Here is a 14,883-nt window from a genome sequence, read left to right as displayed (position 1 = left end):
TGTTCTGTTCTGTATGAATGTTAAAAATATCCTAGCCTAGAGTGGCTGGTGTAGAAAAACTACCAGGGAATTAACTCAGGCTGAGAGAACGTTTGGCCTGAAGCTGCTATCTGAACCATTGGGTCATTGTATGCTTTTGGCAAACAAACTGACCTCAAACTCTGCATCTCTGGTAAACAGTCACATCACATAAATTGAAATAACTGATTCAAGTGTTCGTAAAGTAGTCTCTGTACATCACACAAGAGAGAGGCATCTTTGTAGAGTGGTTCCTAACTTTCATTATCCTCTGCACAAATCTCTATTGTAAAAGGATAAATAGAACAGCTAATTCTCCACTCCCATTTTTCCTTTTACCCTCCATGGAAAAATCTTGGTCTGATGTGATTAGGAAACACTATTTCCTTCTCAAATATTTTCATTAGCTGAAAAATAGAGAAAACTCTATTATTTTCTACCTATCTCTTCTGATGATTATTCAATAGAGGCTTGACCATAAGGTTTGGGGTTTTTTTGCCTTTTTTTTTAATGACAGCATAATTGTTGTGGCTTGACCTTGTCTGAATGCCAGGTGCCCACCAATCTGCTCCATCATTCGCTTCCCCAGCACAACAGGGGCAGAGAAAATAAGATAAAAACTTGTAGGTCAAGACAATGACAGTTTAATAAAGCAAAAACAGAGGTTGCATACAGAAGAAAGGGAAAACCAAAGATTTGTTCTCTACTTCCCACCAGAAGGTGATATCCAGCCACTTCCCAAGAAGCAGAGCTTCAGTACACTTAGTGGCTACTCCAGAAGACAAGCATCATAGGAATGAATGCCTTTTTCTTAGCTTCTGTTTCACAGCAGACGTTACACGGCATGAAATATCCCTTTGGTCAGTTTGGGTCAGCTGTTCTGACTGTGTCCCCTACCATTATTTTGCCCATCCCCAGACCACTGGTGAGGGGGGAATATTGGAAAGCCAGCCTTTATGCTGTGCAAGCACTGCTCAGCAGTAGACAAAACACTGGTGTGTTATCAATACCTTCCTAGCTATGAATACAAAGCACAGCGCTATGAGGGCTGGTGTGGGGAAAATCAACTCCAACTCATCCAGGCCCAGTACAATAAGTATTATAGAAGCTGTGTGGAGATCTCAAGCAGCCTACAAGGATTCCAGAGAGGGACTCTATCAGGGACTGCAGTGATAGGACAAAGGGCAATGGGGAGATTAAATAAGGGAGATTTAGGTTGGATATTAGGAAGAAGTTCTTTACTGTGAGGGTGGTAAGACACTTCAACAAGTTGCCTAAAGAAGTGGTGAATGCTCCATTCCTGACAGCATTCAAGGCTAAGTTGGACAGAGCCTTGGGTGACATGGTTTATTGTGAGGCTTGGCAGGGGTTTGGAACTAGGTAATCTTAAGGTCCTTTCGAACCCAAACCATTCTATTGTTTAATGATCCCAGCAGGTGACCTGCTAAATACCCAGATGAAAGCACTCTATCATAAGCTGGCTTTAGCACTCTGCTACCCTGCAGGTCATCAGAACATCACACCCCAAACAATTATAAATAGAATGCTATACACTCCGCCTCCACATGGTGAGATGTGCATTTGCTTAGCTTCAGGGATCTCTATAAGTCATGACATCTGGTTTTGATCTGAGACTTTTAATTTAATAGACTGTGATGTTTTTTTTGCATATGCTATCCCTGATGTATGATAATGAGCAAAGATTATTGCTCTTGGTTTAACATAAAAAGCAATAATGCAGAACTAGAAAAGGAACTGTTCTTGGGCTGAACTCACCTCCAAGTGAGTCCAAGTGAATAGTAGTTTATGTGGAGTTTTTATCAAGCCATAAGTGATTGAAGGAAGAAGAACAATAGTTTTTACAGTGCTGCAATGCCTTGCCCTGGGTCAACTTCACTTCCCTTTACAAGTGTATATTTTCTGTTCCAAGTCGTTTGAATGTGTTTGTAAAATATAACATCAAGTAGACTATGGACATGTCCAGGTTTGGGGAATTTTGCAGTCAGAATCAGTGGGCATGAGAATGGGTCCTACCCATTTCATTAGATGAAAACTGCAGAAGAGTCTATTTACTTTGTATATATATTGCATTGGACCTTGCCTACTGTGTTTCCAAATTAATAACTGTTGAATCCCTCACCTGAAGATATACCACACTTTCTGTTTGTTTGTTTATTTATAAGCTATTCTAATTTGATGCAGATGGCTAAATCTAGGCAAGAACAATTAAAGTATCTTGTGTTCCAAGGCAGACAAAGTTTCTCTGGGCAGCAAGACATAGGAAAACTGTTTTTAAAGAGACTTTGGTTAGTTCCTTTTTATGTCGTAAAATGGTGTGAAATGGTTAACGTTAGTCTATCCTACTGTGTTTTTTTCATCTCTGCAAAGCTGAGTTTGGATCCTTCTACTTTTCATGTACATTTCTGTATTTTCCTTGATCTGAGAAATCTCCAGGCTTAAGCTCTTCAGATATATCTCCTGGGCAAGTGCCTTCTGTCTGATGTCTTTTCTAGGGAACTGAATCTGGTTAATCAGTTCTCTATAATGCTACAAACAGTTGAGATTTTCTTTATTTGAGGTTTACCTATTGAGAGTAAACCAAAAAGACCTTTTTTTCCCCATTATTGCTGCCAGATTATTTTTCCAGAGTATTTCCATTTGAGTAGAAGCGTCTGACTCATAAGAATTCTAAATCATTCTTATTGCATCTTCTTCAAATCTAGGAGATGCATGTTACAACCCCAGTGAGTTAGTGGTTTGCTTTTTCTGAGGCTTTTACTAACTGCAGTTGATCCAGTTTCATCAATTTTGTGGAAGTGGTATAAATTCTACAAAGCCAAGAAGCAGACCGGCTCACAAAAGTAAACTTTGCCCTTTCTAGTGTCATCATACTCAGTAGATGGACTAGTGTCATGGTGTGTTTGTTTTATGTGGCATGGTTTTGGTAGCTGATGGAGATCGGAACAGTGGCGTTTTCTGTGCCTCCACATTAGACAGAGCCAGATCCAGCTAGCTCCATAATGGACTCATTACAAGCCAAGGCTGAGCCCACCAGCAACATTGGAAACACTTCTTTGATAACATATTTAAGAAAGAGTAAAAAGCACTGTGCGGTAGCTGAGAGAAAGAAGAGTGAGAAAATATAAGAGAAACAACTCCACAGACACCAAGGTCAGTGCAGAAGGAAGGGGAGAAGGTGCTTCAGTTGCTAGAGCAGAGATTTCCCTGCAGCCTGTGGTAAAGACCATGGTGACACAGGTTGTCCCACTGCAGTCCATGGAGGACCCCATGCCAGATCAGGTGGTTGTGCCCTGAAGGAAGAGCTTTTAGATTTGTTCTTATTTTTCATTCCACTCAGTTTAATTAGTAATAAACTAAATTAATTTCCCCATGTAGAGTCTGTTTTGGCCATTACAGTAATTGGTAAGTGATCTCCCTGTCCTTATCTTGACTCATGAGGTTTTTGTTGCATTTTTCTCCCTTTGTCCTGTAGAGAAAGGGAAGTGATAGAGTGGCTCAGTGGGAAACTGGCAGCCAGACAAGGTCAACCTGCCACACATGGTTCAGACAAGATTTGAACATATAGCTTCAGCACAGTGGTGGCTGGATTTACAGTAACACCGAGCCCTCAGCAACACCAAAATTGCACTGAAATCTGATGTAATAGTAGTAACTCATGTTTTCCAGCCATCTGTTGAACACAAAGTAGAGGATACTTGACATATCATCTCTAGGTCATGCATCTCATTTTACCTCTTCCTCATAAACATGGTCCATCAGAGAGTGAATTTTCTTTTTCGGCCCATAGATTGACTGCAGCAGTTCTCATCTAGTCTGTGTAGTTCATAAGCTGTTTCCTTACTGAAAATGCAGGTAACTGCCTTCATTTCTAAAGAAAGCCTGTATCCGTCATCAGTTCCCCTTGCCACTAGCTTAGGAGCCAATCTGCTGTGTGTTTGGGCTGCTGAGGTGCCACTGCTTAATGATAGATCCTGAAGGGTCCTTATTCTGCCCTTCACACGTCTTAGTGTAGAGACTAATTAAATGCCAGGGGCTTTGGACTGTACATGTGCATTTTCCAAGAGACTTCTAAACCCCTCTGACAGTTTCCGTATCCCTTGGCTTAATATAGTAGTTAGAAGGTAGATACAGGGACTGTGAGAATGAAGACCTTGGGCCCACTGTAGGAGAGGATCTGGTTCGAGACCATCTTAAAAATCTGAACACGCACAAGTCCGTGGGACCTGATGGAATCCATCCGCGGGTCCTGAAGGAGCTGGCGAATGAAGTTGCTAAGCCACTGGCCATCATATTTGAAAAATCATGGCAGTCAGGTGAAGTTCCCGACGACTGGAAAAAAGGAAATATAACCCCCATTTTCAAGAAGGGGAAAATGGAAGACCCGGGGAATTACAGACCAGTCAGTCTCACCTCTGTGCCTGGTAAAATCTTGGAGCACGTTCTCCTGGAAGGCATGCTAAGGCACATGAAAAACAACAAGGTGCTTGGTGACAGCCAGCATGGCTTCACTAAGGGGAAATCCTGCCTTACAAATTTGGTGGCCTTCTATGATAGGGCTACAGATCTGATGGACAAGGGTCAAGCAGTTGATGTCATCTACCTGGATTTGTGCAAAGCGTTTGACACTGTCCCACACGACATCCTTCTCTCTAAATTGGAGAGATATCAATTTGATGGATGGACCACGCGGTGGATAAAGAACTGGCTGGATGGCCGCACACGAAGAGTTGTGGTCAATGACTCAATGTCCGGCTGGAGACCGGTAACGAGTGGTGTCCCTCAGGGATCGATGTTGGGACCGGTCTTGTTTAACATCTTCATCGCTGACATGGACAGTGGGATTGAGTGCGCCCTCAGCAAGTTTGCCGATGACACCAATCTGTGTGGTTCGGTTGATATGCTGGAGGGAAGGGATGCCATCCAGAGGGACCTTGACACGCTTGTGAGGTGGGCTGATATTCCAAGTGCAAGGTCCTACACCTGGGTCGGAGCAATCCCAGGCACAGCTACAGACTGGGCAAAGAAGAGATTCAGAGCGGCCCTGCAGAGAAGGACTTGGGGGTGCTGGTCGATAAGAAAATGAAAATGAGCTGGCTTCAGTGTGCTCTCGCAGCCCAGAAAGCCAGCTGTATCCTGGGCTGCATCAAAAGGAGCTTGACCAGCAGGTCGAAGGAGGTGATCCTGTCCCTCTACTCTACTCTTTTGAGACCTCACCTGGAGTATTGTGTGCAGTTCTGGTGTACTCAACATAAAAGGGACATGGAACTGTTGGAACAAGTCCAGAGGAGGGCCATGAGGATGATCAGGGGACTGGAGCACCTCCCGTATGAAGACAGGCTGAGAAAGTTGGGGCTGCTCAGCCTGGAGAAGAGAAGGCTGCGTGGAGACCTCATAGCAGCCTTCCAGTATCTGAAGGGGGCCTATAGGGATGCTGGGGAGGGGACTCTTCATCAGGGACTGTAGTGACAGGACAAGGGGTAATGGGTTAAAACTTCAACAGGGGAAGTTTAGATTGGATATAAGGAGGAAGTTCTTTCCTGTTAGGGTGGTGAGGCACTGGAATAGGTTGTTGTTCCCAAGGAAGTTGTGAGTGCTCCATCCCAGGTGGTGTTTAAGGCCAGGTTGGACAAAGCCTTGTGTGGGATGGTTTAGTGTGAGGTGTCCCTGCCCATGGCAGGGCTGTTGGAACTAGATGATCTTGAGGTTCTTTCCAACCCTAACTATTCTATGATTCTATGATTCTAATAATTAATCCTATTTAAATCTTGGTGATTTTTTTTTCTTTTTTAAGTCTTCCACTCTCTTCCCTGTCCTGTACTCAGCGAACAGGGATCTTTCAGTTCTGCATTCCTCCTCCCCTCCTTTTATACTAGTTTCTATCTATACTACACTTTTCATTTCAAGTACAATTGAGAAAACAGTTATTTTTACTAAAAGAAGATTTTTTTGTCAGATAAATATGAAGGAAGATGCTTTGGGGGTTCAAAACCCACTAAAGAACAATCTACAGAATAAGAAAAATTGCTAGTACTTTCTCAAGCTCTCTTCATCCCACAGCCTATACTCACAGAAAATATGTATCACACTAGATTAACAATATGTCCAAAATAGAATTGTATCTACTGCAGACTCAGGAGCTGTATGTGACTGGCTTCCCTCAGGGGCATCTGAATTCCCCTTAGGGTCTGGTAAGCTGTTTTTCCCTGTGAGAAAGTTCAAGGGGTTGTGTTGGAGGTTACAGGGTCTGGATCTGAACATCACACTGACTCATGCTTTCAGGTTATCTCAGCAGCAGTAAGAGCTGGACACTGAAAAATATCTACAGATCCTACATATGCAGTAAAGAAAAAGAAGATGTTCCTTGCAGAGCTAAAAATTGAACGGTCGCTTATACTTCAAGAGATTTATGCCTTACTCTGTACCTACACCTTTTCTACATCCACTATTGTCAGGCTGGTTTAATGTCTCTGTAATACTGTGCATCACATGCCTGCTGTGTTATAATCAAGTTGAGTCAATGGCATACTGGGGTTTATTAATAAACTATAGACACAGCAATCTTATTTTCATTTGGATAGCAGTTGCACTGCAGATAAATTGGCTTCTAAGTAATGAGATTGATTAATCATATGACTTCCCATTATTAAGGCATTAGTGAGAAGTGTTCTTCTTCCATGAAGCATTGATGTAGCTATCCCAAAAGACATGAAGTTTGTGTCTGGCTTCATATAAGAGCTGGGAATGTCATTCAAATAAAATTGCATTGATGCTGAGAGCTCTTTACCATGGTTTATTAGTTTGTTAATATTTTCATCTTTTCAGAAACATATTAAAACCCAAGGCTGTTTCAGCCTAACAACAAAATGTTATTCAAACCCACATTTTGGTGTCACATAGGAGTCATTTGTGGTTTATTCTTCTTTTCTGCTGTATAGTTATGGCTCTTTGGCCACAATACTTCAGTATTTCAGCTCTTGAAAATGGAAGATTTTGTATCAGAGAATAGCCCATGTAAGATCCATTGTGGGAATTTTAGCCTGAAATCCCAGTTTAGCTGGGAGAAGGTGAATACATAGCTGTAAACTTAATTTCTCTTAAGACATAGGAACCTTAATGCAGAGTTTAGTAGTATCTTTTTCTTCTTTTATTTATAGACACAACAGCCATCTTTCTGCCTTAAATGCACTGTTAATTCTGCAAAAGAACTAAAACTTTGTAAAATACTAAACCACCACTATTTCCTTTTAAAGGAAGGGCAATGTGTATTTTCCTGTTTCTTTCTTCCTTTGAAACTAGAAGTTCTCTATCTCCTACTAGGAAAAAAGAGACCTGACGTGACTACAGGGCTATGAAGTTATCAAGTGGGATTTTTATGTTTTTTTCTTCTTAACTGTGTACCAAGAGAGATGTTTCACTAACAGTGTCTGAGTTTTACGAACTTCAGGCATAATGAAGTTTATGATTTTACCAGTTTAAAAGTACAGTATGTATATAGCTGGTATGTATTATTTAGGAACAGGAGTCTTTCAGTGCCTTGCTTTAGCAAATGATGATTAGTTGTGGTTGGACTCCGGCAGATGTCCAACACATAATTATGGTGAAATAGTAAGAGAGCTGATATATTGTTTTTTATAAGGTGCAATGACAAGTATCTTTAATCAGTGTTCATGGCACCATTTGTGATAATTACTGATGAAGTCTTTAATCTTCAGTTGCCTGAAGATAAATGGCTGATCTTCAGAAAAAACTAAATGATTTCCTAGCTGTAGTAGAAAACATGGTAACTAATAATGGGACAATAACTAGTTTCTTTAATCACTGTCAATTTTTTTTCCTGAGGCTCTTACTTTTTGATCTGTCATATGCTGAGTACAGCAAGGTAATGTTCTGCATTATGATAGAGTTCAAAACAGAGATTAATTTGCTGAGGTGAGTAGCTTGAGAGAGGACGCCTGCAACACCGGAGCGGAGAGGGGAGAGATCAGCGTCCAGGAGCCTCACCTCAGAGCGACAAGAGCCACTGAGGAGGGAGCCTCAAGTCCTCAACAGGACTTGCCCAGGACTCGGAAGCTGAGCTCCCGCGAGGGGCTGACTCACAGGGGGCGGAGCCAGGAGAAGTGGCACCAGCTGGGAGTGGCTAAAAAACCTTCCCAGGGAGCGCGGCGACCAGGAGCGCGGCGAACAGAGCCGGCAAACAGAGAGCGTCGAGGCAGAGGGTCGAGGCAGTTTGCACGGCAGTTCGAGCGGGCAGGCGAGCGGGCAGACGAGCGGGCAGGGAAGCGTTCCAACCGCCTCATCGAGAGGACTCGCCTGGAGTACAGGAGGGGGAAGGAGTGCTGAGGGACGTAGACGGATTGATTGACCAGATAGATCATGGTTACAACACGATCGAAAGCTGCAGTGAGTACTAATGTGGGTATCCAGACTGAGCCTTCCTGCAGACATGCAGCTGTGCAGGTCTCTGGCTGCAGCGAATGCCTGAGCCTGGCACTTGTATTGGAGGGAGCCAGTGAAACTGCTTGTGTTCGCTGTGAGCAAATAAATGACCTGCTCAGGCAGGTGGCTGAACTGAGGGAGGAGGTAGAAAGGTTGAGAGCCATTAGAGAGTGTGAAAGTGAAATAGATTGGTGGAACCACACCCTAAGGCAAGGGCAGAGGGAAGTGGTTCAACAAGATATGGATCCCCTTCCCTCCTACCATCAGACAGAAGGAGAGAGCTTAATGGACAAGGATGGATGGAGGGAGGTTCCTCCTCGGAGAGGTAAGCGAAAACCCTCACAATCCCTTCCTCCCTCCCAGTTGCCCTTGAATAACAGGTACGAGGTCTTGGAAATTCAGGGCCAGGTGAATGGAGATGGTGAGGCAAATCTATCTAGTGAGTCACCCAGGGCTAGTCACTCACCCACATACCTCAGAACTTCTACAACCAAGAAGAAAAGAAGAGTAATTGTGGTGGGTGACTCCCTTCTGAGGGGAACAGAAGGGCCCATTTGTCGACCGGATCCACCCCACAGGGAGGTCTGCTGCCTGCCTGGGGCTCGGATTAGAGATGTTAAAAAGAAGCTCTCTGAACTGGTGCAGCCGTCTGACTACTACCCACTGCTGGTTTTTCAGGTTGGCAGTGACGAAATTATTACGAGGAACGTAAGGGCAATGAAGAGAGACTACAGGGCCCTGGGACGGCTGGTTAAAGGGTCTGGAGCGCAAGTGGTGTTTGCCTCCATACCTGTTGCAAGCGAGGGTGAAGGGATATATAAGAAGACTCTGCAGGTTAATGTATGGCTACGTGACTGGTGCCAAAGGCAGGGGTTTGGGTTTTTCAGTCACGGGCTGCTGTATGGGACACCTGGTTTGCTGGTGACAGGCGGGATACACCAGTCCCAGAGAAGAAAAAGGGTTTTGGGGCAGGAGTTAGCAGGGCTTATTGACAGGGCTTTAAACTAGTTAGGAAGGGGGGAGGGGATTTAACTGGGCCTGTTGGGGACAAGCCCAAGAGGAACATGCTAGGGATTGAAGGATGGCGGGCTAAGGAGGACTATCAATCTCTTGTTTCACTTGTGGGAAAGGATAGCTTTTTAGACCCTGTCCCGCAGGGGAAAAAGGGTACTAGGACTGGCTCCCTGAAATGCCTGTACACCAATGCACGCAGCATGGGGAATAAACAGGAGGAGTTAGAAGTCTGTGTGCAGGCTAAAGGTTATGATCTAGTGGCGATTACAGAGACATGGTGGGACAGTTCACATGACTGGAATGTGGTCATGGATGGCTATGTCCTTTTTAGGAAAGATAGGTCAGCAAAGCGAGGTGGTGGAGTGGCTCTTTACGTGAGAGAGCAACTAGAATGTATTGAGTTCTGTCCGGGGTCGGATGAGGAGCAAGTGGAATGTCTGTGGGTACGAATCAAGGGGCTGACTGGCACGGGTGATACAGTTGTGGGGGTCTATTACAGACCTCCTGATCAGGACGAAGGAGTTGATGAGGCTTTCTACAGGCAACTGGAAGTAGCCTCGCGACTACATGCCTTAGTCGTCGTGGGGGACTTTAATTACCCCGATATTTGCTGGAAGACTCACACAGCCAGTCATTCACAGTCTAGGAGGTTCCTCGAGTGCATTGATGATAATTTCTTAATGCAAATGGTGGACGTACCAACTAGGGGAGCAGCGCTGCTAGATTTAGTACTCGCCAACAAGGAGGGTTTGGTCGAAGTGGTGACGGTCAATGGCAGCCTTGGCTGCAGTGACCATGAGATGGTGGAGTTTAGGATCCTGTGTGGGAGGAATAGAATACCTAGCAAAGCCACAGTTCTGGATTTCCGAAGGGCCAACTTTGGCCTCTTCAGTCAACTGCTAAGGGAAGTCTCATGGGAAAGTGTACTAGGCGGTAAAGGGGCTCAAGATAGTTGGTTAGCATTCAAGGACCGCTTCTTCCAAGCTCAGGATCGGAGCGTCCCAATAAGTAGGAAGTCAAGTAAGGGATCTAGGAGACCGGCGTGGTTAAACAAGGAGCTGCTGGGCAAACTCAAGTGGAAAAGGAGAATCTATGGATTATGGAAGGAGGGGCTGGCCGCTTGGGAGGAATATAGGACAGTTGTTAGAGGATGTAGGGAGGCAATTAGGACAGCTAAGGCCTCCTTGGAACTCAATCTTGCTAGTCGGGTTAAAGACAATAGAAAGGGCTTCTTCAAATACATAGCAAATAAAACTAACACAAGAGGCAATATAGGCCCACTGCTGAACGAAGTGGGTACCCTGGAGACAGAGGATATAAAGAAGGCAGAGGTGCTGAATGCCTTCTTTGCCTCTGTCTTTACTCCTGCAGACTCTCCCCGAGGGCCCCGGATTTCTATAGCCCCAGAAGGAGTCAGGACAAAGGAGGAGTTTGCTTTGGTAGATGAGGATTGGGTTAGGGATCAGCTATGCAATCTGGACATCTGTAAATCGATGGGTCCGGATGGAATGCACCCACGGGTGCTGAGGGAGCTGGCGGAGGTCATTGCTAGGCCACTTTCCATCATCTTTGGTAAGTCGTGGGAAACGGGCGAGGTGCCTGAGGATTGGCGGATGGCAAAGGTCACACCAATCTATAAGAAGGGCAAGAAGGAGGACCCGGGTAATTATAGACCGGTCAGCCTTACCTCCATCCCTGGAAAGGTGATGGAACAACTTATTCTTGACTCCATCACTAGGCATATCAAGGATGAGGGGGTCATTAAGAACAGCCAACATGGTTTTATGAGGGGGAAGTCATGTATGACCAACCTTATAGCCTTCTATGAGGAAGTGACTAGGTGGAGGGATGATGGTAGAGCGGTAGATGTAGTTTTTCTTGATTTCAGTAAGGCATTTGATACTGTCTCCCACAGCATCCTCATAGATAAGCTAAGGAAGTGTGGGCTTGACGATCAAGTAGTGAGGTGGATCGAGAACTGGTTGAAAGGAAGAAGGCAGAGAGTTGTGGTCAATGGCGCAGAATCTAGCTGGAGGTCTGTGACTAGTGGAGTTCCTCAGGGGTTGGTGCTGGGACCGGTGCTGTTTAATATTTTCATCAATGACCTGGATGAGGGAACTGAGTGCACCCTCAGCAAGTTTGCTGATGACACAAAACTGGGAGGAGTGGCTGACACACCAGAGGACTGTGCTGCCATTCAGCGAGACCTGGACAGGCTGGAGAGTTGGGCGGGGAGAAACTTGATGAAATTTAACAAGGGCAAGTGTAGAGTCTTGCATCTGGGGAAGAACAACCCCATGTACCAGTACAGGTTGGGGGTTGACCTGCTGGAAAGTAGTGAAGGGGAAAGGGACCTGGGGGTCCTGGTGGATAGGAGGATGACCATGAGCCAGCAATGTGCTCTTGTGGCCAAGAAGGCAAATGGCATCTTAGGGTGCATTAGAAAGGGAGTGGTTAGTAGGTCAAGAGAGGTTCTCCTCCCCCTCTACTCAGCCTTGGTGAGGCCGCATCTGGAATATTGCGTCCAGTTCTGGGCCCCTCTGTTCAAGAAGGACAGGGAATTGCTTGAAGGAGTCCAGCGCAGAGCCACAAAGATGATTAAGGGAGTGGAACATCTCCCTTATGAGGAGAGGCTGAGGGAGCTGGGTCTCTTTAGCTTGGAGAAGAGGAGACTGAGGGGTGACCTCATCAATGTTTACAAATATGTAAAGGGTAGGTGTCAGGATGATGGAGCTAGGCTTTTTTCAGTGATATCCAGTGATAGGACAAGGGGCAATGGGTGTAAACTGGAGCATAGGAAGTTCCACGTTAACATCAGGAAGAACTTCTTTACTGTAAGAGTGACAGAGCACTGGAACAGGTTGCCCAGGGGGGTTGTGGAGTCTCCTACACTGGAGATATTCAAGGCCCGCCTGGACAAGTTCCTGTGTGATGTACTGTAGGTTACCCTGCTCTTGCAAGGGGGTTGGACTAGATGATCTTTTTAGGTCCCTTCCAACCCTTGGGATTCTGTGATTCTGTGATTCTGTAATTTGGGATTAGGTCTAAAACATGATGTTGAAAAAGCTTTACAATCTTTTCACTATGGGTGTTCAATGAAAATGTCATGGAAATTCTTGTGGCACTCCATGCAGAATGTTGATGGAGTCCTTCAGGAGGAAGTCCTCAGGAATTGCTAATATTCAATTGATAATTGTTTCATTTTGAAAATCAATAGAATTTGCATAGGAAGTTTCACTTTTCCTACTACTTTTTTTGCTATTTTCCTGCAATGCTTATCTATTACAAAGAATCAGACTGCTGCATACTCTCTGCAATCTTCCTGTTTCTCTGCACCCTACTGTGAAAAAGTCAGTCAAGCCTGGACTTGTTTAACTGAAAAGAAGTTTTTCATAGCCAACTTAAAGTAGTTGTGAAAAGAGTGGTAAAAGGAAGAATGAGCATGGAGAACTTCTCTTTCACAGCTACTATTACAGTTATATACTGACAAAATTATTTGAGCCCCCATCACCATAATTTCTCACTTTTGGACTGAAATCCACTGTTATACAGTCATTCATTTGACCAATATCTTTTCATTTAAAGTTTTCCCTTTCTACAGATTTCAGCATTGATTTTTGAGAAAGCTTATAGGAGGGGGCATGGGACAGATGTTTCCTTCTTTCCTCCTTCCCTGAAATGGAGTGCAGGAGCAGCAGGAACAGCCTTTATACTCTGCGCTTTAGGAAGTGGATTTGGCTGCTCTCTGACTTTTGATAGAGTGCTCTATGATTCAGTTTTTCATTCTTCTCAGTATTTTCTTCCAGTGGTACTTCGTTGAAAAATTATTTTCATATGCCCTAAGGAACACTCGGAAATAATTCCCACTGACTGATGATGAGAGTTCTTGAAAGGAGACCTAATCAACTCTCATAGCTTCCAAGCTGACAGCCTTTCCAACAGGAGCACAGATGCCAACAACAGCACAGTCAAGATCCAACATCTGGAAGCTACCCCTTTGGAATTGGCAAGTGTCCCAGACAACAGCTCGGAGACAGGAATGAGAAAAGAGATTCCCTATTTTTCCAACCAGTTTGTCTTGTTTTGTGGAAACACATGTTCAAGTGATAGCAGAAGCCTTTATTTCTGTTCAAAATCATAACACTGGTCATAATAACCCAAGAATCAGTTTCTCAGCTAGTATGATTTTTTTGGGGCTGTGCTTAGGAGGAACACTTCCTTCCATGGAAGCATATTCCCTCTGACATCAGCTTGTGCACAAGCAACTGCTCCAATGATCTCATGGCTTCTCTGAGGATCAGACAAGTTTCAGTAGTCGGACAAACAGAAAAGATTGGGCTAAGAGAATAGAGATGGGTAAGTGTGTTATGATTCTCAAAAGTATTGCCAGACAGAGGAGAATAACATTAGAGCTTAGCTGACATACATAAAGCATTTTTTGAAGCTTCATGGCAAGATAAGAATAATTTTAGAAGATCTTCTGTAGAAGAATAATTTCCCCTGGAGTTTATTTATTTGATTTAATCGCATGTTCAGAGTCTGCACTGGAGTGTTTTGATGATTGGAAAAAAAAAGTAATTGGAGGCAGAATTAGGTAATTCTTCAAAGAAGATCTTTCCATAACCCAAACAGTGTGTGGGTATTTAGGCAGTTACACATGAGTATTCCGGTGAGAATCTGGGTCTAAAGATTTATTTAGCGTAAGCTAGATACAGTCAGATGCATATGAGCTTTCTTACATTACTTCTTTGACTGTTGTGAAACTTGAGAAATTAAGCTTCCTGTCAGTCTGATTTTACACCAGTATTTACCTCTGCTGTTCCTAGCTTTATAGGATGGTGTTTGAATATTGTCCAGTGTGTCAATGCTATCTGTGAAATCAGCCACTATATTATCCCAGGACAACTGAGTGTGTCATGAGGTGTGAAGTATCTGCAGCATCATTCATCTGTAGCATCTGGTTTCTGATAAGTCAATTAAGGCCAACAGCCTTTTCTCATCGTTTTCTTGCTTGTCATGTTTGTAGATTCATAGAATCATAGAATAGTTAGGGTTGGAAAGGACCTCAAAATCTAGTTCCATCCCCCCTGCCATGGGCAGGGACACCTCACACTAAACCATCCCACACAAGGCTTTGTCTAACCTGTCCTTGAACACTGCCAGGGATGGAGCACTCACAACTTCCTTGGGAACAACAACCTATTCCAGTGCCTCACCACCCTAACAGGAAATAATTTCCTCCTTATATCCAATCTAAACTTCCCCTGTTGAAGTTTTAACCCATTACCCCTTGTCCTGTCACTACAGTCCCTGATGAAGAGTCCCCTCCCCAGCATCCCTATAGGCCCCCTTCAGATACTGGAAGGCTTCTATGAGGTCTCCACGCAGCCTTCT

At 44.2% G+C, this 14,883-nt stretch overlaps 1 protein-coding gene across 1 annotated transcript in view; it reads left to right on the top strand.

Annotated features, from left to right (window-relative positions):
• The window catches only part of FAM135B (family with sequence similarity 135 member B), a 153,047-nt gene that overhangs the window by 92,856 nt on the left and 45,308 nt on the right, over nucleotides 1-14,883 (top strand). The gene's annotated exons all lie outside the window — the stretch shown is intronic.

This window comes from Lathamus discolor, chromosome 2, assembly GCF_037157495.1.
Source record: "Lathamus discolor isolate bLatDis1 chromosome 2, bLatDis1.hap1, whole genome shotgun sequence".
NCBI classification, from domain to species: domain Eukaryota; kingdom Metazoa; phylum Chordata; class Aves; order Psittaciformes; family Psittacidae; genus Lathamus; species Lathamus discolor.
The sequence above is the reverse complement of the archived record's forward strand: the minus strand, read 5'-3'. Positions and strand labels throughout refer to the sequence as shown.